At 44.0% G+C, this 24,220-nt stretch overlaps 1 long non-coding RNA gene across 1 annotated transcript; it reads left to right on the top strand.

The window, feature by feature from the left end:
* The first annotated feature begins 1,749 nt into the window (after positions 1–1,749).
* On the top strand, positions 1,750–22,877 carry LOC146890279 (uncharacterized). The gene is made up of 3 exons (XR_015735942.1): positions 1,750–2,088; positions 18,721–18,862; positions 20,552–22,877. It is a non-coding gene; the product is annotated as an uncharacterized LOC146890279 (long non-coding RNA).
* Positions 22,878–24,220: the final 1,343 nt, after the last annotated feature.

Genomic DNA, 24,220 nt, shown 5'->3' with positions numbered 1-24,220 from the left:
TGACATATCACTTTTTGGAGAACGTTGGATACTTTCATGTAAACATCTAGTGAATTTAGAGCACTTGGAGATCCATATTTTTAATAAATAGTACTATTCTACAATGCATTATTTAGCAACTTGTTTCTTTTGACTTCTTTGGTACCAGGAGACGATGCGACCCCATTTCTTCTAGTCACTGCATTGTACACATTAGACAGATGCTCTTAAAAAATCTCTAAGTGCCTCTTAAAAAAACGACTGCAGATGTTAATAATAAGACACCAGTTTACTTGAAATGTCACCAAGTTAACTATTTCAACCCGGGGAAACAGAACTAGTAGTTACCGTACTATCATGGTGACTAGCAAATGTTCTTTGTTTAACGGAGGGGCAGGAAATGAGCATCCATCGTGTATATTCATATGCTAACCTGCTTGCACATGAAAGTCTTCATAAGGTTCCAATACAGGAAACTTGGAAACAGAGGAAGCCGTTGCCTTTCTGACGCAAACTTGGGAATACGACGTCGGGAGAAGGGGAGATTGAATTGTGTGATTCTACTGTTTGTTTCAATGACTAAAGCAAAAATATGCCAGGAACAGAAGCAGGAGGAAGTGTCCTGGAGTGGATGCTCTGGTTGTCTGGTCAGATCTGTCACTCCTAACAATTATTTTCGGATCAGACCAAATCACCAAGCACTTATATCCCTATCAACACTCCCAGGGGAGAGCAAGGGCCCTCCTGAAATGAACTATAGATTGAATATTTTCTGGGAAAAAAAAACTGAACGTAGAATATAGATCCACTAAATTAAGATCATTTCATTGAAACTTAAACAAGTAGTCCCCTGAGGACCCAGTCCAGCACTCAGCAGCTGCTGTTCCTTGGGTCCCTCCCCGTCCCAGGCTGTGCCTGACCTCTGGGTCCCAGGGGTCACCCATTCAGATGTGCCTCCCCTGACCCATACAGCCTGTGAGTGGCAGCCCACGAAGGAGCAGCTGTTTTGGATGCAATAGACCCAAATACCAAGGCCAGAATTCCAGGCTTAGTCCCAGCCCCATCCCCAAACAGCATGGCTGCTTAGGGACCTTTGTCTGCCATTTCAGCACTGAGGTCTGCAGGACCTCCAGGAACTCTATTAGCTAGGGTGGGAGAAGAATTTTGTGTGGACTTTTTTATTAAAGAGAATTTCTCCAGACTAGCAGCTAGAGTCTCTTTTGGTTTTGCTTGCTATACTAGGGAACTTTTTTTTTCTTACTATGTGTCAGTCAGCTTATTGAGTGGGCTGTTGAATTACCTTTGAGATGTATGATGATATGATACCCAATTTACTAATGAAGAAGCAGCTATGAGCTTTGAAAGTGGTTAAGAACGTCAATCATCCATCCAATCACACTTCTCTTTGCATCTCAAAGGCCCACCTTCACCTTTAGTTGGATGAGTAAATACTCAGGGTAGAGAATGCCGGCATGCTGTTCATTGTGACGAATTGCGTGTACGATTGTGACCCGAAAGAGCTGCTGTTCAGTTAGAAAGTTTGGTGTCCTTGTCACATAGTGCAACACCGAATCAGCTGACTCTGGGGCTGGCCTTGTAAACAAACCTTTTCTCTGCCCGTTATAAAAAGTAGAACCCAGTGGCTGTGTACTGGACGCGATCCTTGATTACGATCGTTAAGTAACTCTGCTACTGGCTTAAACATTTACCAGACCACACTTGTAATCATTCTCCTTAGCATACCTTCCTACTCGGTAAGAGAAAAGCAGAAAAGGGTGCTGGATCACACTAACCCTATGTACTCTGTGCTTACTGAGCCTCTTTGAATACACCAGGAGGCCACATTGGGTGCTGCCTTGCCTCGCCTAGGTTCCTGTAGGTATGCTTTATGATGTTGGCACAAGATTGTCCAATTACCAGTTTCTCTGAAAATGTTCCAGTCATTAAGCCACACATATAATGCCCAAGACCAACTGAGTACTGGGGCAGGCACTACTGCTGGAGCTCTACTTGTCACATTGACTCAGGTCATTCTCTGGAGGAGCCCTGCTATTTCTGTCATTTTATAGCTGAGGAAATGGAGGCCTCGAGAAGTTCAGCGTCTCATAGGTAAGACAGGTTCAGAACTGGGAGTCACACTTTGATCTCTTTTTATACAATATGTTCTATGGCATGAATTGTGGTATTCTATAATAGCATCTAATTGATCCACCACTGATGATATTAATGGTTGCCTCTTGCTTCATACGCCTGGTATGTGTTCTGCTGTGTTCTCCTTCTCACAGCCTAGAATGGGAAAGTAAGTAGCTACATCTAGCCCACACTCACAGGGAGGAGATTGATGTAGCTACATAGCAAACCTGGGCACTTTCAGTGAGCAAGATTCGCCCTTTCCTCCTGCACTCGCTCATCTGAGTCCTGACATCTGTCCAGACTCATATGTGTGTGTCACATGCTCGGTGGGACAGTCAAGTCTATCTAATTTTGTTGCGCAAGTCACTTGGACTTGGCCTTTGAGAGCCTTTTGGAGTTAGCTTTCTTGTCACTTGGCCATGTTTTGTGCCATGTTGTGTTTTGTCTTTGGGGCACTCCCTTAACTTCTGTAATACATGGTGATCAAACTCATTTTAATTTCTGTACATCATCATGAAAATCAATTGTTTTTCTAGGAACCCTGGTTCCTTTCAATGAATAAGTGTCTGAGTATGCTCATTGTTACCCAGAATGCTTCTGCTTGCAGCTGTTGTTAGTGGGCGGAGCTAGAAGATTATATATACACATTAATATATACTATTGCATATAATATATAAATATACATGCTGCTATAAATAAATGCCAATCATTGTATAAGCACGTCTATAACTATTTTTACATCCATTCACTTTAGGAGTTTAATCTGTTATCTCTGTTGCTAATTCAGCACTTAACCTTTCTCTCTTATTTGTCTGTAAACTTTTTTTCAGAGAGTGAAAAATCTGTCTCCCACAAATCTCCCTTTTACATTCTTTGTTCAACTTCAGTGTGCACGTAGGTTCAGAATTGTAAGTCCTTGCGCACAAAAGCCATAACTTATCAACTCGAGTGTCATGATTACACGCGATTCTTTTTGTCTTTAGCATGGAGTTTCCGATCAAAATAACATTCTACCTGGTGACTTAGCTCAACCCTATGCTCTTCTCAGGTGTAAATAAGCTAAGCTGTGAAGACACACTAAAGTTGGCATCAGTGATGCTCACAGATGTTCTCAGTTCTCTTTTGTAAGCAACATGGGAGGTTTGGATTCCCCTACCCTCATTTGAGTTAAATAAGAACATGTCACTTTGCCCAATGGAATGAAATAGAGGATGTTATGTGTTGTTCCTAGAAAGAAGACCATAGCTTGTTCCTAGAGTCTCTGGGTCTCTCTTCTAATCTCGCTGATTATGGAGGGGGTCCTCTGCACTGAAATTACAGAATTCATCACATGGAAGATAGCAGCCTAAGAGGACACTTAAGACTCATAATGAACCTTATATTGATGTAGGCAGTCCTTCCGTATATGTGTTGCTCTTATTGGTTAATGAATAAAGAATCTGCATTGGCCTGTGATAGGGCAGAGTAGAGCTGGGCGGGGGCGGGAGGGGAACTAAACTGAATCTGGGGAGAAAGAAGGAGGAGAAAGAAGGAGAAAGAATGGCTTCTCTGTATGTGAGAAGCCATACAGCCCTGCCAGAGACAGACATCGGATGGAACCTTGCTGGTAAACCATAGTCACATGGCCATACAGAGATTAATAGAAATGTGTTAAATTAAACAATTAGCCAATAAGAAACTAGAGCTAATAGGCCAAGCAATGATTTAATTAATAAGGTTTCTGTGTGGTTACTTTGGGAGTCTGGGCAGCTGGGAACAACCAAGTAGCCTCCTACATCATTAAATGGAATACTACCTTTGCTGTTTTAATACCTGAGGTTTTAGAGTTATTATGCTTTTGTCCAATATGAAAAAAGCATGAGTGAGAACAATGAAACATGAGAAATAATTCTGATGTATTCTGTAGGGGAAATGACGACTATGAAGATATGCTATGCATTATGGTTTTCAAAGCTATCTGCGCTCAAAAATTCATTTGGAGATCTAATGACCACAGCTGCTCTTCTCAAGTACAATGGGTACATGATAATTGTTCTTCTCATCTCTGACCAATTTCCTGGCAGAAACAACTGGAAAGAGGAGGATTCATTTTGGCTCATGGTTTGAGGAGTTATGGTCCATCGTGGTGGGGAAAGACATGGTAGCAGGTGGCCAGGTCCCTGAAGGTGGGACCTTGTAGTAGTTGGTTACATTGCCTGGGAAGTCCAAGACAGAAAACTCAACCAGAAGTAGGGCCAGCCTAGAGCCTTCGAAGTCTGCCTATGCCCTGCATAAGCAGCAAGGCCCAGTGTCTCAAAGGTGGGTCAAGGATTCCAAGACCCCAAGAGTGACAAAGTTCAAAATCTTCAGTGCTCAGATGTTGAATCTGGTGAAGGACAGCATGGTGTGTAGCCGACTGCGGTGAACTAAATGAACCATGGGGCCATCTCAAACACACACTGTGCACCATCTTCAGCAGCTGCCGCCCTGAGGGAGTGAGGGGAGTGTTCCATCATTCCAGGCTCTCGAGGGGAAATGTCAGTATGGTGGGTTTTGGTGAACTGCTCTCATTTCTCAGAGACAGACAAAATGAGAGCAGTTGGCATCCTGAGCCACCAGATCCTGTGAAAGTCCTCCAGAGAGGGGCTCCCCAGAGGAGCGAATGCCTGGTTGTAACGCACACATCTGTAGAGAGGGTTGGAGAGACTCAAGCAGCCCATTCCCAGGGGTCCTCCATTTGCTGAGGTCCTCAGGGGCATCTTATTTTCCATGTTCTCAGCAGGCCTTCCCTGGAGCCGGTGAGAACAGTTCACAGGGCACACGGGGTTCCCAGCGGCCCACCTTCTGCTCTGTACAGGAAGCCCTTGTTCCTGCATGGGATGAGGAAGATCTTCATGGTGGGCCTTTGGAGTTCAAGTAGCTGGCTTTTCTAAGTAGACACTGTATACCTGTTCCTGTTATTATGTGCACCAGCATTTGTTGACTTTTCAGGAGACCATGCAGATCTGATCGCATAATTCTTGTCAATTCAGACAAAGAAGAGAAACAGAAGCAGGGTGAAATTACACGTCATGAGTGCCCTCTGCACCGCACACACGCACCAGGAACTTGGAGAGGCGTGGACGTCTAAGCTACCATTAGTGGACCTGATAGATTTCTCTAGTTTGTTCCACATACATGTACTTCCCATTCCAGGATCCTCCCCTGTTGGGGTTTTCTGTTTACCTCTCTTTTTCTTGGGTTATACAGGTTGGGGTAACAGCATAGTTTCAGTTTTCCTTACAGCAGCAAGCTTGGGCCCCCTCCCCCAGGCCTCAGAGAGCTGAAATCATATGAAACCTTCAGAGTACGATGGTAAACTCCAAAGCTCATTTCGCCGCCTTGTTGGGAGAGAAAGGGACTCTGGTCCAAAGGCTGGTGCTGTGCTCTACGTCTGTTTCAGGGTGCTGAGAGGGCACAAGGCATTAATGGATGTCATTAATGGATGGTTCTAGAATTAGGAGGTCCTTGTCTGATCTGGTGGTTCTCAACTGGGTGCATGAAAAGTTCTTCAGAAGACTTGATTCATGGGTTTTCAATGGGACCAAGGTCTCAGCAGAGCTTTAAATGTTCAAAGGCGATTGATAGCAGAGCCAAAGAAGACACATGGCTATGAGATGGGTAGATGATTGAATTGAGATGGAGCAGAAATGCAACAAAGCCAAACCAATTACAACCATACAGGTGTAACAGATTTGAGGCAGGAATCTTTAGCATCATAATGTAAACCTAAGTTTCACAAATTCCCCTCCACTGGCATGGCATTGATTTTGGTCCTGTGACGGCTCATGGTGTTCAGCCATGAAGGACCACTTGGGTGAATCGCAGGTGGATGCAAGCTATCCCACCTTAGTTACTCATTTAATAAGTATGGATCATGATTTATTAGAATAACAATAGAAAACAAGTATGTGAGCATATACATGTACACAAATATGTACATACATGGAACCATACATACACACATGTACACACATGCATGGACACACACAAATACAAACATACCATACACACATGCACATACAAATATACATATACACATACAAACACATACATACATACACAGCACACACAGACATAATGCTTGTACACACATGTGTGTACAATGCACACATATACAAGAACAAACAGGTACACACAGACAAACATACCCATATGTAAATACATACATGTACACATGCAAGTTCACACACATGCATGCATACATGTACACATGTACCACCTGATTCTGCGTTACCCTCTCGGTCCGGTTTGCACGCCTCTGTACCTTATGCAAGTTTGGGCAAAGGCCTGGAGATTGAAAGAAACACACAAGAGACCTGGGTCATTTGTCAGGAGCCGAATGCCACTTTATTCAGCTTTTAGCAAAACTAATATACTTTGGCCCCAGTAAAGGAATCCCCTCCCAGCCAGGGGGAACCTGGTGCCCAGGTGGGAAATTGCCATACCAAAGATGAAACAATGCCCTACAGCTAAATCACCAGGCTATGGCAGAGAGAACAGGAACTAGCAGGAAGCTTAGCTGGCTAACCAAAACTGTCCTCGAGATGCACTCCAGGGAGCAAGGGAAGACCGGGCCTTACACTGTGATAGCTATTATGTGTCAGTTGTATGAAAACATATTCAGAGAGCTAGTAAAGTGTTACTGTTGGGTGTGTCTGTGAAGGTGGTTCCGTTGAATTAGTACAGTTAGTAAAGAAGTGCTCCATGCAGTGTGGATAGCCTCCTCCAACTTATAAGACTCTAAAAGAACTAAAAGACAAAGGAAGGATGAATTCTCTTCTGGTTTGTAAGCCTGAGCTAATGGGTCAATCAATTTATAACTAATGTTGACCTCTGTGTGATTCTTTGGGACTTAACGGCTGCAGGACTGGACAGGACAGAAACCTCAGTCAACAGACCAGCTCACCAGGAGTCCACAGTGTGGGAAAAAAATGAAAGGCTCAGCCTCAATAAAAAAAGGAGGAACTAATTCCTTAAAGTTGTCCTTTGACCTCCGTATGTTCATCAGGGTACGTGTACACAGACACACAAACACGCAGACGGACAGATGAACAGACAGAGACAGAGAGACATGCACACACACACACACACACACACACACACACACACACACACACTATACAAACAACCCTTCAAACCTAAGCCAGTAAATTTGTAGAGATCATATGAATGAAGACATCAGAAGCTCTCTACATATGAATCTGTAAAATACTGTGAGGAAAACAGACTTAGATAGGATTTTACCTCCTCAAGCAGGAAGACTCAATCTCATAAAGATTAAATTCTACAGAAATTAATTGATAAAGGTTTAATGTAATTACAATCACAAATCTGTCACACTTTTTTGATAGGGATAGATAAGCGGCTACTAAAATTTATACACGATTGTAAAAAACCTCAGATAGTCAAAAGCACATTAAAAAGGGACCAAATTGGAAGATGTATCTGACCTTATCTTCAGACTTACTACAGTTCTACAGTATCTAAGACAGTCTGGTACTGACTGAGAAAGAGACAGGCAAGTAGTTCAATCAAATAAGAAAGAAGGTCCCAGAAAAGGCACTCAGCACAACCAATTGATTTTTGAAGCAAATACAGATCAGTTTAAAGGTGCTGGGAACACCTTTTTAACAGGTGGTGCCGGGTTGCCTGTCAATACAGGCTAAAAATCAACCTTCAGTGCATGGTTCACATCATACCCCAAAATATACTGCAAACCGATTACAGAGCAACATACAAAAACTGAGCTGGGAAGCTGGAAAGTGGAGTGACTATTTTGTGGCCTGGCTAGATAGAAAAGACATTTTTTTAAAAACAGAATTCAAAATGCAAATAATAAAGAACAACGACTGAGCATGAGGTCATCAAAACTTTAAACTCTCAGTGTGAATGGTTGCCACTGTAGAAATAAGAACGCTCAACGTCAGAACGAAGAAAACCTCCACAGCGGTTTTCCCAAGGAACTCCAGATGTTCTCGCAGGTAGAACGTGTGAAGTCTAGAAAATGCAAATCACAGGGATAAAAGACCCAATATATAATGAGCAAAAGACCAGACAGTTCTCTGGAGAGGATATATTAATGCCACTAAGCCCATGAACAATTACTCAATTGTTCAGGATTATAAACCTGTGGGCAAGTTATATTAAAAACATAAGAAACTCACTAAAAATCTACACAATTGAAAATACCCAATCTTGAAGAATGCAGAACAACTAAGCTGTTTGTGTATTTGAAAGGTAAAAGTATAAAATTATATAACTTCCTTGGGAATCTGGCAGTATATTATAATATTGACTATATACCAACTCCTATGATTCAACAATCGTGCTTTTTCCTGCTTACCCCAAAGCTGGTGTGTGTGTGTGTGTGTGTGTGTGTGTGTGTGTGTGTGTGCAGTTTGATCTGTGTTGAATTCTTACTGTGATTTTACTCATAATAGTTACAATACAGCACTCAGGAGGAAAGGGAAGGAGGGCCTTGAGTTTAAACCCAACCTGGGCTACGTAGTGACCTGTCTCAATAAACCAGAAAGAAAACAAAATCCAAACAATTTACAAGTTCATCAACAAGATAATGGATAAACAAATTGAGATAAATCTATGCACCAGAATAATATACAGCAAAAGAAGTAAGATAGAAATGTGAGTAAGCTTCAAAGATGTCATAAGAACAAGTCAGTCAAGATACAAAATATTGCACAGTGTATGATTCCATTTATGTGATGTTAAAGGGCAGACAACGTCATGGCTGAGACTAGAAACCAGGCTAGTATTTGCCTCTGATGGAAAGATAGGCAAAACTGGATAGAGACAAAGAAAACTTTCTGGGGTGATGGCATTTCTCCACACCTTGATGAAGATTCTGCTTAAATAACGGTAGACGCTTGTTTAAACGTTCCTCTGGATGTTCACAGAAGAGCTTTGCTCTTCATTGTCTGCAGTGACATCTGAGAAAGGAATGTGAGGCTACTCGTGATGTCCTGACCTCTGTGCTCAGCCTTGGGATGCTAACATGGCTTCGTGGAGTTCAGAAATGAGAAGAGAAGAAAGGCATCCGTGGAAAAAAATCATTCACTTGAAAAGTTTAAAAATACAGATGTGTTACAAGTTAGAACGGAGGAATGGAGACTGAGCATGCGTACTGCTCCTGCAGACAACCAGAGTTCAGTTCCCAGTACCCATATGGGGGGAGGGGCTTGAAACAGCTTGTAAGTGCTCAAGGAGAGCTGATGCCCCCTTTTGGTCTCCCAGAGCACTTACATTCACATGTAGGCACACACACACACACACACACACACACACACACACACACACGCACGTGCACACATGCAATCACATAAAAAGTAAAGCAAATGCTGGAAAAGAAAAGAAAACTGAATAAAGCTTTAAAAAGTTAGAACCAGAAAGAAAATATAAAAATTTTGTTTTTCAACAATAATGCCTCAACTCGGGGGTGTAAAACCTACTATTGGCTCCATTCATCCATTTCGACTCATCTTGGTTCTTGCGTGGTCTTGGCACCTAGGGAGCTCCATTTGTACCAACACTGGAGTCACCTCTGCTTCCTGGTCACTTTAGACACAGCCTTTCCTCATAGTACCCGGACAATAAAAAGAGTTCCCCCAATTTCCACTGTTGCCCCTGGTGAGTTTTGTTTGGTGCAGGAATGCCTCAAGGAGTGGAGACGCGCTGCCAGCAGTCTCATGAGGAATTCTCCAGAAACGCTGTGGAAGTACATCTCTTTGGGCACTGCCTAGGAGAAGAAGTCTCCACAGTTTAAAGAGTTTCTCAATCTTTTGTTCACGCCACACCCCACCCCTACTTCACCCCACCCCAAACCATCCATCTCTTCTTAGATGCCAAAGCTCTCTGTTCCATGGAATTGTCCTACTTTCAAAGGCTGTATAGTTGTGCTTTCTAGTCTACAAAGGTTGATAAGGTGAGGGGAAACAAAACTCACAGGCCGGAAGTGCGAGAAAGAGGCAGATAGTGGTACGTGTGTTGAATACATTTCAGTTAATCATTCTGGCCAGGACTATCCACTAGAGAAAATAGTCTGACAGAGGAGGCTGGGGATGAGCTCTGAAGAACCTGTTACTGAATTGAAATTTGAAAGAAACATCAAGACAGTGAACAGGGAGGAATGATCCAGGAAGTGGGACACAGAACATGCCAAGACCATGCTTCATTAAAGAATGGAAAGGAGGCCATTGTTGTACAGTGGTCACAGCCAAATGATACAGGACAAAACAGACAAGCAGGCAACAGGCTTGCAAAGGTTAAGATTTGTCTTAGGATAAGTTGGGACCCCTTTCGGCTCCTCTTTCCTTTGAATATGTTTGCCTGTCTATTTACATGGGGAAAGGCTGGTCCTCAGTTCTACCCACTTCTGGGGATACTTCTAAATGGAGGAAGAAAGTTTTGGCAAAACATGATGTTACAGATTTAGGAGGGCCACTCTCCCCAGAGATAGATAGCCCCTTGCAAATGGGTAATATACTCCAGCCAACTTTTGCTAAAGAATATTTCAGCGATTTGGGCTATGGGATCATTTTCCCGTTTGATTCAAAGTAGTAAGGTGAAATGGCTGGAGAAATCAAAGCAACTTAGGTTACAAATGAGAATGCTAACCACATGGTATGTTTCTATAAAGGAAGAACAACATTAACGTGCTGGGATATGCAACTTGAACTTAGGGAGGGATGAATTATAGTCTGCAATAATGAAGAGGCGAGAAAGTTACCTGCGTCCTTACTGCGGGGAGAGTAGTTTCCATGGTGAGTCTTTCCCGGCCGGGTCCATGCCCATACATAAGTTCCTTATGAGTCTTAGATACTGTATGCTGCGTGTAGAGACAGAAAGGGTTAGTGTCCAGAGGAAGAAAAAAATCCCTTATTGAAACTCATTAATTTCAGGTTTCTGGCTGCAGAAAATTGTGAAAGGCAGTCATTTCTCGGCTCAAAAATAGTCTGCATGACATTTCTAAGTGTGAACTTGTGAAAATATTGAGTACATGTGTTAAAAGAAGCGAATGCAGGGTGAAACCTTGTTTATTTAACCTCCTTTGGTTGGGAATAGAGGAAGGGTGTCTATGAAGATAGGAAGGGTCTTTTTAAAAACAGAACCCAGAAGAGAGAGTAAAGGGGAGCGATGTACTTCCAACACTGAATAGACCCCATCTTAACTTCTGGTCTTAGTCCCATCTATTCCTTCAGAAGCACACATTTTCATATCAGTTATAAATCAGGTGCTGACTCGGACAGCATTTTTATTTGGTGTCGGTTTGGATGTGCTGTGTTGGTTTAAATGACTGTGTTTCTGGAAGAGGCCAAGAAGTTCTGTTTCTTTTCATGTAAGTTCCCTAACCCAGGACAAGCAGCTTTCCCTGCCAAGGAGTCCTACCTCTAAGGGTTAGGTGCCAGGAGGAGATTCCAGTCGGACATCGCTGGCTAGGGGCATGTTCACGGCTACAGGAAACTATAAGGTCCAACCAAGCAAGGGGCCAGAGGGGAGAGCACTTGGCCAGGGACATGAATATATGTTCCAAAAGAAAGTGTCTTCACTGACAGTGCGACACCATTAAGGACTTTCAGCATCTCAAGTTCTTGTGAGCGCAACTCCCTTGTCTCTGAGAGGCTCCAGTTTTCCATCAATAACTAGACTTTTCTGGATGTTTGACCTTTGCCTAATCATACTTGCTCATCGGAGCTGACAGAGACAAGCAAGGAGAGCCAAGAGAACACTGCTCTGTAGACCCTGCCTCCTTATGTCATGGGACAAGCTGTGACTCCCTAGCCGTACCCAGTCTCAGCTCTCGCTGACTTCTTTGCCCTTCTCTCCTTTGCTCACAGTTATGTCCTTGTTAATTGTTAATGTTTTATTAGCACATATTAATTCCACATAATCCAGGTTTCATTATGATATTTTCACGCATGTTTGTAATGCCCTTCAATCATGCACCCGGCCCCATTATCCTTTCTTGTCTTCCTTTTATGCTTGTGGATTTCTTCTTATCAACTAGTTTCCTTTCTACCCCTTTTTGTTGTTGTGTTATGGTCCAGCGAGTCTCTTTCAGGTCACAGGAGCACGATCACTTCCCAGTAGCTACACAACAACCAAAGAAAATGTCTTTCCACTTTCAGCAACCACTAACTGTCTATAGATCCTCTGGAAGTGGTGGGGTCCCACGAGTTCCTCTCCCTACCCCAACACTGCAATGATAGGATGTTGTTGGGCCCAATCTTGTGCAAATCTTAAGCAGATAATCATAGCTTTTGTGAGTCCAAGAGTGTTGTGACCTTGTCTTGCCAGGAGGACAGTATTCCACTTCACTCTACCCCTTCCCCATGCCCTTGTTCTCTCTCTGTCCCCTTTTCACTGTGCTCTCTGAGTTTTGGGGGAAGGAAGGGACATGAAGGCTCCATTTACGGCTTAGGTTTTGACAGTCCCTTGTTCTCAAGACGTTGGCTGGTTACTTGTCTCTGCAATGATGGCTGCCCTCTGGACAAAGCTTGCTCACGTCTTCCTCCACCTGGAGAGAACTATTGCACTGTGGAATTCCTATGTGCACCCTTAGACTGCTGTCCTTAGCCTTATTTGTTCATTTACATCTTTTTGTGTATAGGAGAAGAGAAAACATCCTCCGAGGCAGGGGCTGCGTGGCTTCAGAGACTCCAGCTCTCCTCCCCAACTGCTCCTACTGGGCAAATGCCCTCTATAATTATGGGTTTGAATGACCAGTTGTGCCACCGACTGACTGTGTGGTCACTGGGTTCTTATTATTAACCTTTATGAATCCTGGGGCTTTCGTGTTTTAAAGCAAAGTAGCACCAAATAGCATCCTTGGGTTTGTAAAGATGAGTGCGGATATTGACAAAGTGGTTAAAGCTATAACCGGAAGAGGACTCTTCTTCATTTTGTTTACTTTCTGAAACAGAGCCCAAGTTAGCCTAATGCTTCACCAGGTAGCCCAGGTTAGTCTTACACTTGTAATCCTGCCTCAGTCTCCAGGTGTGCACCACCAGGCCCTGCTCAACAACGTGATAATAAAGTGCTATGATGTCATTTATAAAGAAAATAAATCTTATCACATGTACAGCTTCATAACTTGTCATTTTCCTGAAACTCTTATTCTGAACATTCTAAGGCCACCCACTTCACATCAGTAGATTAGTCTTTTAGATATAGCAATTTAAATGGTTATAGAATGCTCCATTGTGAAGCTTAACGAGTTAGTACTCATCGTTGGAACTGTTTTCAATGTTATATGAGAAGCAAGGCTTCCAGGCACTTCCTCAGCCGTGCCTACATCTTTCTCCCCATGTGTGGTTTCGGAAAATGGAATTCATGGGTCGGTACAGAAGCACATTTTAAAGACTCTTGAATTGCTGAACTGACTTTCCCTCCCTGTCCCCATGATGAGGATAAAAGAAGTTTTTGTTTTATTTTTCTATTTATTCATTGTTTCAGGAAACCTCAGGAACTTGGACTTAGAATGTTTCACTGTGTCCCACACAGCCGGTTCCTTTGTACACAAGTGCATCTTCCTAAAAGGTACCTGGCCTAATAGGTACCTGGTACAGACTCGATTGGTGGTTGAAAAAACACATACTCATGAGACTTCAGGAGAGGGAGAGTGGCCCCTGGGTTAGCTAAGGCCTTTGGGAAGGTGCTGAGAATTCAGCTAGACCCTCGAGGTTGTTCTTTATGAAGAGGTCCACACATTTGTTTATGTGTTGTAATCTCGGTGGAGGGATTGGGAGCAGGGCATAAAGACATTGGCCTCAGTGGGTATGGAGTAGGGCCCAGGCACTGAAATCATCTGAAAACTCTGCAGGTGATTGTCATGCGTGATGGGACTTAAGAATGGATAAAAGTCCTTTATAGGCAAGGGACTAATACATACACCTGCTAGAGGTATCATCCCATTTCTTTGCCACAATTCAGTCACATCCACGCCCAATACACAGAAAAAAAGAATGGCTTCAGAGTAGTCATGTCATTTGGGAGCTCTGGTAAAATACATCACGCGTGTCCACTTTTCTCTTTCGGCATACTGTGGGGGGCATCCCAACAATAATCCACAAAGCCACCAAGCCACCAATCATCTCTCTGTAGTCAGATCGCACCTCTCTCAGGACACTGAATCTCTCTTTTGTTGGGGGTGATTCTGTCTACTGTTGTGTTGCAAAAGTTAAGCAGGAAAGAGAAACCATTGGTTTTTGCTTAGTTGTACCTATAAGACAGCCTCGGCTTTGGTTGTGTGTGTGTGTGCAACGTAAACTCTTGATGCAGCTCGCTGAACTTGGACTTTTTCAAGCCCTTGGGAACCTTCAGTAATGGTTCCAGGTAGTAGCAGGGATATCATTTGATGAAGGTTCTGCACCAGCATCTTCCTGTGTTTTCACTGGTTTATTTCAAAAAGCACGTGTCGTGGTATGCCAGTGAACGCGTGTTGTCAGGAGGTAACACAAGTTCAAGTTCAAGGCCAGGCCAGGCTGGGCAGCGAGACCTGTCTCACACAAACCAACAAACACACACACACGAAAGACAGGATTTAAGAAATATAAATTGCCAACCCTCCTACAAGAAGATAGTCAGTCGTAGTCTGCAATTAAGAAACAAAGTCTGATAAAGACAGATGGCTGCACTCACCAGGCTAATGAGATGTGGCCACAACTCTTGGCAGACATTTAAAGTTGGTGAGGACGTTTTGAAGAGATGTTTAGCAATATTCCCTACAGTTAAAATGGAATATCTCCTCTGACTTAGAAATTGCTAATCTAGGAATTCATAATGTGGATAGTCTTATTAACATGTTTCCATGCATATGTACGAGGTTGCTCATTTAAGCACGAGGGTAGCAACACCAAGCCATCTGTGATAACCCACATATCCATCAACAACATCCCCTGAAAAGGCAGATCCACCTGGCTGCGAGAAGCAAGGCATCTGAGTGGGATGTGCTGCCTGGGAGGACTCTTAGGATGTATGATGGAGGGGGAAAAAAGCCAAAGGGTGGTCTCCACGATTGCCCTTATCTAAACTTAAAAACAAGAACGCAAGTATGGTTTTGATTTTTTTTTTAAATCTAAAGGATAAGTGAGAAGCTGTTAATGGTGGTTGTCTTTAAAACATTAACAGTCAGAGAAGACAGATTTTATTATACCTTTACTTACTCTCAGATTCGAAGGCCACGTTTATGTATTGTTTCACAACATGAGGTAAGATTATGGTGGTCTTCTAGGTAGGGTTACTCAAAAATGGCAGAACTAGAAGGAAGGAAAGAGGTAAGATATCAGGAGATGGCAAGTCTAAGTTCTTTGCCTTTGTTTCCCTTTCTTTTTAAATTCTGAAATACGTTCTACTGTCTAGCTCAGGATAGTCTCTTATACACAGCTTCCTCTTGCTTCAGCCTCCTGAGAGCTGGAATTGCAAGGGGCTTCTACCAAACCGGGTTCTGTTTTTTTGAAAGATAGGGTCTCACTATGAAGCCCTGGCAGGCCTAGAATTTACGATGTAGACCAGGCTGTCACTGGACTCATAAAGATCCTTATATTTCTGCCCTGTCAGTCTGGATCCAAGGGTATGTGCCACCACACCTGGCTAAATCCAGCTTTTGAAACTTTTTTTTTCTTTTTTTTTTTTCTTTTTTGTCTTGCAATCCTGGGGACATAAGCCCTGGCCTTGTGTATGCCAAACAAACTCCCAGCCTCCCTCCCTCCCTTTCTCAGGACAAGACATTCTTAGTAAGCTGAGACCAGCTGGGGAAACCACAGCATTTGAAATTCTTTTCCCTATCTGCAGAGCTGTGTGGGATCTGTTTCATACACAGGCAGGCTTTTGATGGGCTCTTCCATGGAAACAGTAGTGCCTCCTTTCTTCGGACCACTCCTCAGCTCAGTACTATGTGTACTCTCGGACAACAGTTGCTGGGAACTCCGGCCCTGGGGGAGGAGCGGATTGGAGGATCCCAAGCCAGGGAAGCAGTTATTAGCAACTCCCAGACCACGGTTCTCTCTACAGGAAGAGCACCCTTTTGCAGGCCTCTGCTGCGTGGCTTCCCATATGGGATGACCATCTTTGGCATTAACCACCGTGGTCACTAGTATTAGAACCAAAGGATTAGATCAGGGTCTGAGCAGCCACGGAGCCTCTAAGCTACGTTTCAGTACAAAAGCCCAATAGAAGTAGTATACCTTCGACTAGGGATACAGCTCAAAGAGACAGAACTTGTCTTGCCTGCCCATGGTTCTCGGTGAAATCCTCAACATTATTTAAGGAAAGAAAGATTTAAGTATCTGTGGCCGTGTAAGCACCGCATTGGCTAGTCCCGAGTTGGTGCAGTGCGTGGCAGGCAGAGTTTCTGAAGATGTGAAGTCTGGAAGAGAAAAGTAACCAGAGTTGGAGGCCAGTTGTCTATTCTAGGCATCCTTGGTGTCCTTTAATTCGGCCCCAAAGGTCCATGAAGCCCCAGGTCCAGGCAAAGTGCACTCTTCTCACCTGATCTTTTGACTATCTAGACCACACGTTCTTGCCTATCTAGAACGTAAGTTACCGCTGGGGCAGTGGGCTTATGCTGGGTAGGTGTCCGGATCAGAGCTTACCAGCGCTGTCTACCACTCTGATTCATCAGGCCTCTGTTTAAACCCAGGCATCAGAAAATGCTTAGGTGTCTGTTTGCCCTTTGTAGTTCGGATCTGCCAAGAGCGTTTTCTGTTTGCCACTACGTCTCACCACCTTCTCTGTCTGCTGCATGCATTTTCTGGTGTCTTTCCCAGCGACTGGGCATGCTTGAGTCTGTGCTCTTTCCTGGGGTCAAGCTTCTCCACCGTGGCCTTGTGGCTTTTCCTCACAGGCTGGTATTTGCCTGACTATCAATCGTCATGGATGCCTAGTCCTCTTGGAGCCTTTCATGAAATTGCCTCTATTAATATGATAAGTGAATACTAGCAAATGAAGTTCAATTAACATTTAGTAATCAAAAGGACATGGCGACGCGTCAGCTGTAGCTCTCCCCCGCCGTAAGGATGAGCAAGAACCTGTTCCGCTGTGCGCTTACAGTTAGCTGCGTGAGTGCTAAGCATCGCTTTTAATTAAATAATAAAGAATGTTACAACCTTTACAGTATCATTATGAATTTTGATGTGGCACCGCAGTTTGATTCTTTAAAAATTAATTGCCTAGGAGCATATTTAAGGAGTATTGATTATGTTCGTACCTCGTGTTGATCTGTGATACTTAACCCAACATTTAAAATATCTTTTTTCCATTATATGTTGTGATGCAAGAATAAAAGCAAAGTAGAAAACAAATAGGCACTTGAATTCTAATAGCAATAAGCAATAAATGTCAGGCATCTGGAAATTATGGGCGCAATTTTGCCAGAGTACACTTTGTTCTTCTATTATGCCTGCATGAATTTTGCTACAGGCAAAATCTATTACAGATAACAGTTAAGAACCTTTCTAATCTACACAGATAGACATGGCAGAATGCGAGAAAGCTAAATGTTGGAAAATGTAATATTGCTGGGGAAAATTGACACTTGCAGAAAATAATGTGGCCCTATTTAGAACCACAAATGGCAATAATTTCTTTAGGACCATGGTGTATTACATGTGCCTGTGATGGGTGACCCAGATGAAGGACACAGCCCTGGTAATGAATCCTGCTCTGCCGCCAGTGGACGTGTGCATGTAGGTAGATGCTTATCTGGAACCCGAGGGGCGGGGGTGTGCTTAATGATTGCCAACCATGTTGTCATTACTAAGGCAGGTCGCACGTGAGAAGCCTGGGTTTTTTCCACTGCCCTTGGGTACAGTGGGGAGGAATATTTCTATTCTGGGCCCACTTGAACCCCTCCAGAGGAAGATTAGTTAGTATTCACCTCTCTTGATGGCACACAGTGACCCTGGGCAGTTGCTCGGTAAATTTACCGAGTTTTAGGGAAATTGGTTGCTGGCTATTAACTTGTAGAAATGGTTTTTCTGCACTCAAGTTCAGCTTACCCCGCCACTTGGAGGTCTCAGAGAATTGGAAGAACTGTTTGAAAATGAGGACTCCGTCATTTTCCTGATTCCCTAATTCTTTTTTTTCCCCTATCCACTCAGTATCTGTTAAGCGGCACCACCAGGATTAATTATCTATAGCTGTATAACCAATCACCCTCAACTTCACAGCTGATAGCAACAGATACTTAAAATCGTCCAGTTCATGTGGTTGGAACTAGGGAAACCCTGTGGTGGTTGGCTCTGGCACTGGTCAACTATCTGATGCCAAACTAGGGATGAAGGACCTGCTTTCAAAGAGTTGGTTGTGGCCAAGAGATATCCATTTCTTGCCGATGATTGACAAGAAGCCTCTGCTCAGCACCTTGTGGGTTTTTGCATGGGCTGCCTAAGTGACCCGACAATATGGATGCTGGCTGACTCAAGATCAGCTCAGCCGAGAGTGAGGGAGGAAGCCCCGCGCCTTTCTAGGGGCTGATCTGAGAAGTCACGGTGGTCTCTTCTCCCACAGTGGTTAGGATGGAGTCGTTGATTCCTACTCAAACGGAAGAGGACAAACACACTTTATTTCTTGCAGAAATACTGAGGATTTGTTGAAGCATTTTTAAAACACCGCACCAGGAAGGACTCAACTTACTTCCCAGGCCTGACTGGATGGATGGCAGCTTGTCTGGAAGATCTCCCTGACTTCTCAGAAACACATTTCTCTGGGAATCCAGGTAGCTGAGCCCCACACCTCTTAGAATGTAAGTCTTTCATTGCTAGGCTTCATTATTTCATGTGGTTTCTATTTCTCCCCGGTAGAATGTGAGGTACTTATAATTTTATTTTCTTTTGGTGCCATCCCATCTTAGGCAAACAGTTGGTGCTTAATCAGTCGTCATAGAGGACAGAACTGTTTTTTATGGTGAACCACAGCTCTTCTCTAGAGCTGTGGAGTCCTAGGCCAAATTCTGACCCCACCTGACAGATTATATAAATCTGTCCTACAGGAATGTTGTTTAAACATAATCCACAAGCCAACTGTGAAGAGGGAGTGGGTTACTGTGTATTGGGATTTGACAATGACAACATGGGAGGCATTGGGATTTGACAATGACATGTCCTTCACAGGCTCCAGTGTTGAGCACTTGGTCTACAGTGTTGGTAGGTAGAAGCGCTGGAACTCTGGAAGGTAGGATTTATATAGAGGATATAAGTTGCTGGGGGCCTTGCTGGGGGCCTTTTATTTATTTATTTTAATGGAGGTTCAGTTGGTCTTAGGTCCCCTTCTCTCTGTTTCCTGTCTGTCATGAAAGGAGCTGCTTTGCTTTACTGAGCACCTCCCCCTCCCCCATGACATTCAGTTTCACCATGGCCCAGAAATGATGGAGTCGGATGAACACACACTGCTTTAGAGACTGAAACCAGGCAGGCCAATGGCACCGTTTCTGCCACCGCTTGTCATTTCCTCATTTCCCACCTTGCAGAGGCTCTTGTTGACCTTTGTCCTCACTGAGCTGAGTCCTCTATAAGTAGAGAAGAACTTCTGATGTCAGAGGGAGAGACCGCAGAATTCAAAGGCCCCAAATCTCGCTCCACATCCCCTACACCCACTGGCCCTACAGATCATTCATTACAAACAGCCCGGGACCCTTGGATGGGTCTTCAGTTTGCGTCGCTCCATTGCTTGAAACTCTTTATCTGCCCACAAAGAAAACCTAAATATTTGTGTACTAAAAGGCTACACATCTTAACTGTGTATATAGTCTTTAGCTGGAATGCTAGGCTTCTGTTCCCAGAAGTAATTAAGGTACATCGTTATTGTAGGTTAAAAGGCTATGACATATTTTCTTTCGACTAAATACCTCATTCTGAGGCAAGTCTAAACTAAATGAGCCTAATTGTAGCGTGCAACACAGTCGCCCCTTGGAAATGTGTTTCTTCCCGCTTTCTGACCGCTCCCTCTTTGGAAATCAGAGTTAGACGGCTTGTTTATTGAAAAAGAAAAAAGAGGATAATTTTTGAAGCAATTTCATGTATGTTTCCAGTGTTCAGTGTTTCCAGGGGTACTCAGGGCAAAACCCTAAAAGCTCATGGACCAGTGGGCTGCGAATTCTCTGCTAAGGCCCCTCCATTTGCAATGTCCTCCGTCTCTCTTGCCCACCCTCTGCAGACAACGGCCTTCTTTCTACCTCTTTGCGATGACATGGTTCTGTTTGGAGAACCCTTACACTTGATGCCCCTTCTGCCTGGAAGGCTCTGGGGAACATCTTAGCACAGCCGTGTCCTTGTCATTCCCACTTCAGGTCTCGGTGTCTGTGGAGGAGTGTCTCAAATCATACGACCTCGCGAGACAATTAAAACCATGGCGATTGTCTTGCTCTTGTATTAATTTACTGATCTAGTATCGGTTTCCTTCCCTCCAGTGCCTGCTCCGACACAGCAGAGACGAGCGCCTGGTTCCTTTGGTGGTGTATTTCAAGGCTGTGCCTGCACAGGCAATGAGGGAATGTTCCCTGAAGAAATGAAGTGATCTTGCCTCTGCCAGTTGCCACCCGTGTGACCTTGGGCAAGCCACTCTGCTTTATGTTAAGTTACACTGTGAAATCTATGAAGTTATGAAGTTATGAAGATTAATAATATGTACCTAAAATGTTTAGCGCCATGCCGGGTGCACTGAACGCATTTAATAAGTAGAATTTTGCTTTCCAGAAGGGCCTCATGGGTGTGTGTCCATGTGAGCACATGCAACAGACACTGGATGGATGTGTGTTGATGGAACATGGTAAGTTCCCCAGGTTGTTGGATCACACTGCTAGGCTGTCAATCAAGGTTCTTTATCCTTGCTTAGGATTTGATGCATCTTTGGCAATTCTCAAGGCCTGTGGTTTGGGCTAGAGGAGTTGCGGTTTAGGGAGGTGGAATACTCATTTCTCAATGACTTCCTGGAGCCATTGCTTCTGGATACAACTCTGCCTAAGGGGAAACCAAATCCTATCTCCTACTGACTCAGCATCTGGTATGGGGAGCAGAGGTCATTCCTCTAGCTTTTCTCTTCCTTTTTAGTAGAATCTGTCACTTGCTCTGTGTCAGGAGGGGAGAGACAACTCCACCCGCATTGCCTGTGTTCTGACTCAGGAGATGAACTGTAGATATTTCTTCCCAAGAGCGACACAAGACTCCACCAGCAAAGGAGGTCAGAGGACAGTTGCTGGCTCGCTTGGTCACCAGAGGCTATCGGGGCCTAGAGTCATCTGGAAGAGAGGTTTGAATGGACTCACTGGACTTGGCTGGATGGACGTGAAGTGAAGTAGCACAGGGGCCTCCATCTTGTTCAGAAGGGACTATGGCTCACCCAAAGGCAACGGATCTGTTGTGTGTCCTTGCCACTTGTCGTACCCTAGGGAACATGTGGGGTCAAGCCTTCCTTTCTTCCTGTTCTACCAGGTACAGTATGGCAAAATGGCAGAAGGATCACAGTTTGGGTCAGAAAACAGAACTTGTGTCTAGACTGTTCTCCTCACTACATTCTTGGAAGACGGCTTTCCATGAGTAGTAAAACCACACAAAACCTCAGTTTTCCTCCATGGAAAACAGGCTATGCTACAAACTTTGTAGGATCATGGTGGATTACATTGTAAAATAAAGTGTAGATATCCTGTTTGGTTCAAAAATATTGCAAATGAAAAATGACATGTTTTTAAATACATGGAAAATTACTCAATATTGATTGATTGATTGATTGATTGCATGCCATCTAATAATTGGTTAGTCTCAGTTAGGGTCCACATGAATATTTTTCACACTTCTTTCTCGGTCCAAATTCAGACAGTTTTGCTGGTTTGCTTGGCAGGAGCATCCGGTTAGCCTGAGAAGGTGGGATCAGTAGATTTGGGGCACTTTCTCTACACTGAGTCTTGAGGGAGACACTCCTCTTCAGCACTGGCCACAGGAAATAGGGGTTGGTTAGCTGAGGAAGCCGAAAATTTGCGCATTCCAGGGAGGGTTCTCGGTGATCCTGTTTTTGAAACCGCTTTCCTCAGCCTTCTTCATCTCACCGTTCATTTCTTCTGAAGCATTCACAACGAATAAAACTTACCTCATGTGCTTACTGTCTTCATAGTCTTCTCCTGGCGCTGGATGCCAAGGTGAGGCAGGCCCTCCTTCCTTTTGTATTTCCTGAGCAAAGGACCTGTTGCTCACTGCTCGTGTTTCTAGTATGACCTCTCCCGCACTCACGCAAAACCAGCCGGAAGCCAATTCCCACAGTGCAGGGAAATGCCTCAAATGGTAGAGGTGTAAACACGGAGCCCATATCTTTGCCACTTGGAAAGTTGTCAGGTGCAGCAAATTAAGTATGTCGCTTTTGATTGCAGTGGTACTTGTGACCTCCAGAGAGCTACGGTTTAGGAAAGAGAGTTAACTGCGCATGCGCAGCCTCTCGGTGGTCGTGGAGGCCAGGACAGTTTGGCTGCCGGGTCCGCTGTTAAGTTTTCCCATTGAGGACGTTTCCCACTGAGGATGTGCTTCGGGAAGCCCGGGATGAGCCATATAGGTATGTGCAGAGAGGGGTCCTCCCTCTTTCCTTCCTGCAGAGGCTGCATGACACATGACCTTTGGGACCAATGAACTCTTTCCTGGCGGTTTGTGTTCATTATTATTAAGTTACCCGTCAGCTTGCCGTTAGCATGGTAACTTCTATCTTCATGCCCAATGCTCCCTTGAATAGAATAAACGTAGCATTTGAAAGTCTGTCTCTGAGTTCTTACTGTGATTTCAGCTTGGAGAATGCCTGATGTGAATCAGAGGTGTTGATCGTGAGCTGGGAGTTTGCAGTTTCATGTAAATTTCAGAAAAGCCCTTTCTCTTACATATTTGACATTAATATCACCGGGTAATTTTGAGATCAGTGTCCAGGGGAAGGATGTATTTTCCATCAACCTAAAGACCAGGTGTGTTGTAAATCTTAGAAAAAGGCGGCAAGCTAGTGTGCTGTTTGGGTATCTCCTCCAAACGCTCCATGGATGCTTCACAACAGGGCACCGACAATGCGCACTTTGTCTATCACTGCAGGCTTTACTCAGCACCTCCTCACTTAAGGCCCACAAGAGTTTATGTGAAGCATCTCTGTGCATTGCAGTCCTTTGAGCATCCCTTTGATTCCTTTGCATTAGCTACCGTTAGAAGTGGGGAAAAGGCCAGGGACAGATGTGTAATCCAGCAGCGCCCAAACTCATTTTTGTTGACTGCATCCCAGTCAGACACCTGAGGATCTTTCAGCCCAAAAATCCCAGGGCTCCTGCTTCCTGGTTACTTACTTAGAAGAGCAAAGCTGGTCCTAGAAGTTTTATCTTTGAAAAGCTGGTGCATACCTGGGTTTGGGGACAGAGTGTTTCAAGCTCAGCCTTCTGATTCTGTAAACGATGAAGTGAGACTCAAGAAGGGTGGATCACAGTTAGCCAGTAACTGAGAACAGCCAAGCCTGGGCCCTTCCTTTAGACTTTGTCAGTGTTCATTAGTTAGGATAACAACGGAACACTCAATAACAACTCTATGAGTACAGCTGTATAAGCTCATGGTAGATGTGTGACTGTATATATAGCTAATTTATATATGACTATACATTCATTTGGTTCATATATACATGACATATCTCATGCACACGCATACACACGCGCGTGCGCGCGCGCACACACACACACACACACACACAGAGAGAGAGAGAGAGAGAAATAGATAGATAGATAGATAGATAGACAGATAGACAGATAGATAGACACACAGAAAGACAGAGAGAAGAGAGATTATGGATTCATAAGAAACTCCCCCAAATATTTGCCTGATCAGAGTTCTGCTGGACACAGGACTAATTAATCCAGATCTGGATTACTTCATAGGACATGAGATGGGTTGTGGGAGGGGAGAGAACACAGCTACATGGCTAGAAGGTATTTGTGAACACAACTTGATATTCTGGAATGCCCCCCTTCTCCCAGGAGGACAGGGGCTACTCTCCTGGGCAGGAGAACGAGAGAACTGACACTCTCAGGAATTCAGGTCCCTTCTTTTGGGATTCAGGTCCTTTCTCTTGAGAT

Source organism: Myodes glareolus, chromosome 22, assembly GCF_982192425.1.
Source record: "Myodes glareolus chromosome 22, mMyoGla1.1, whole genome shotgun sequence".
Classification (NCBI taxonomy): Eukaryota; Metazoa; Chordata; class Mammalia; order Rodentia; family Cricetidae; genus Myodes; species Myodes glareolus.
Note: the sequence above shows the minus strand (reverse complement) of the source record. Positions and strands in the feature narration are given on the sequence as shown.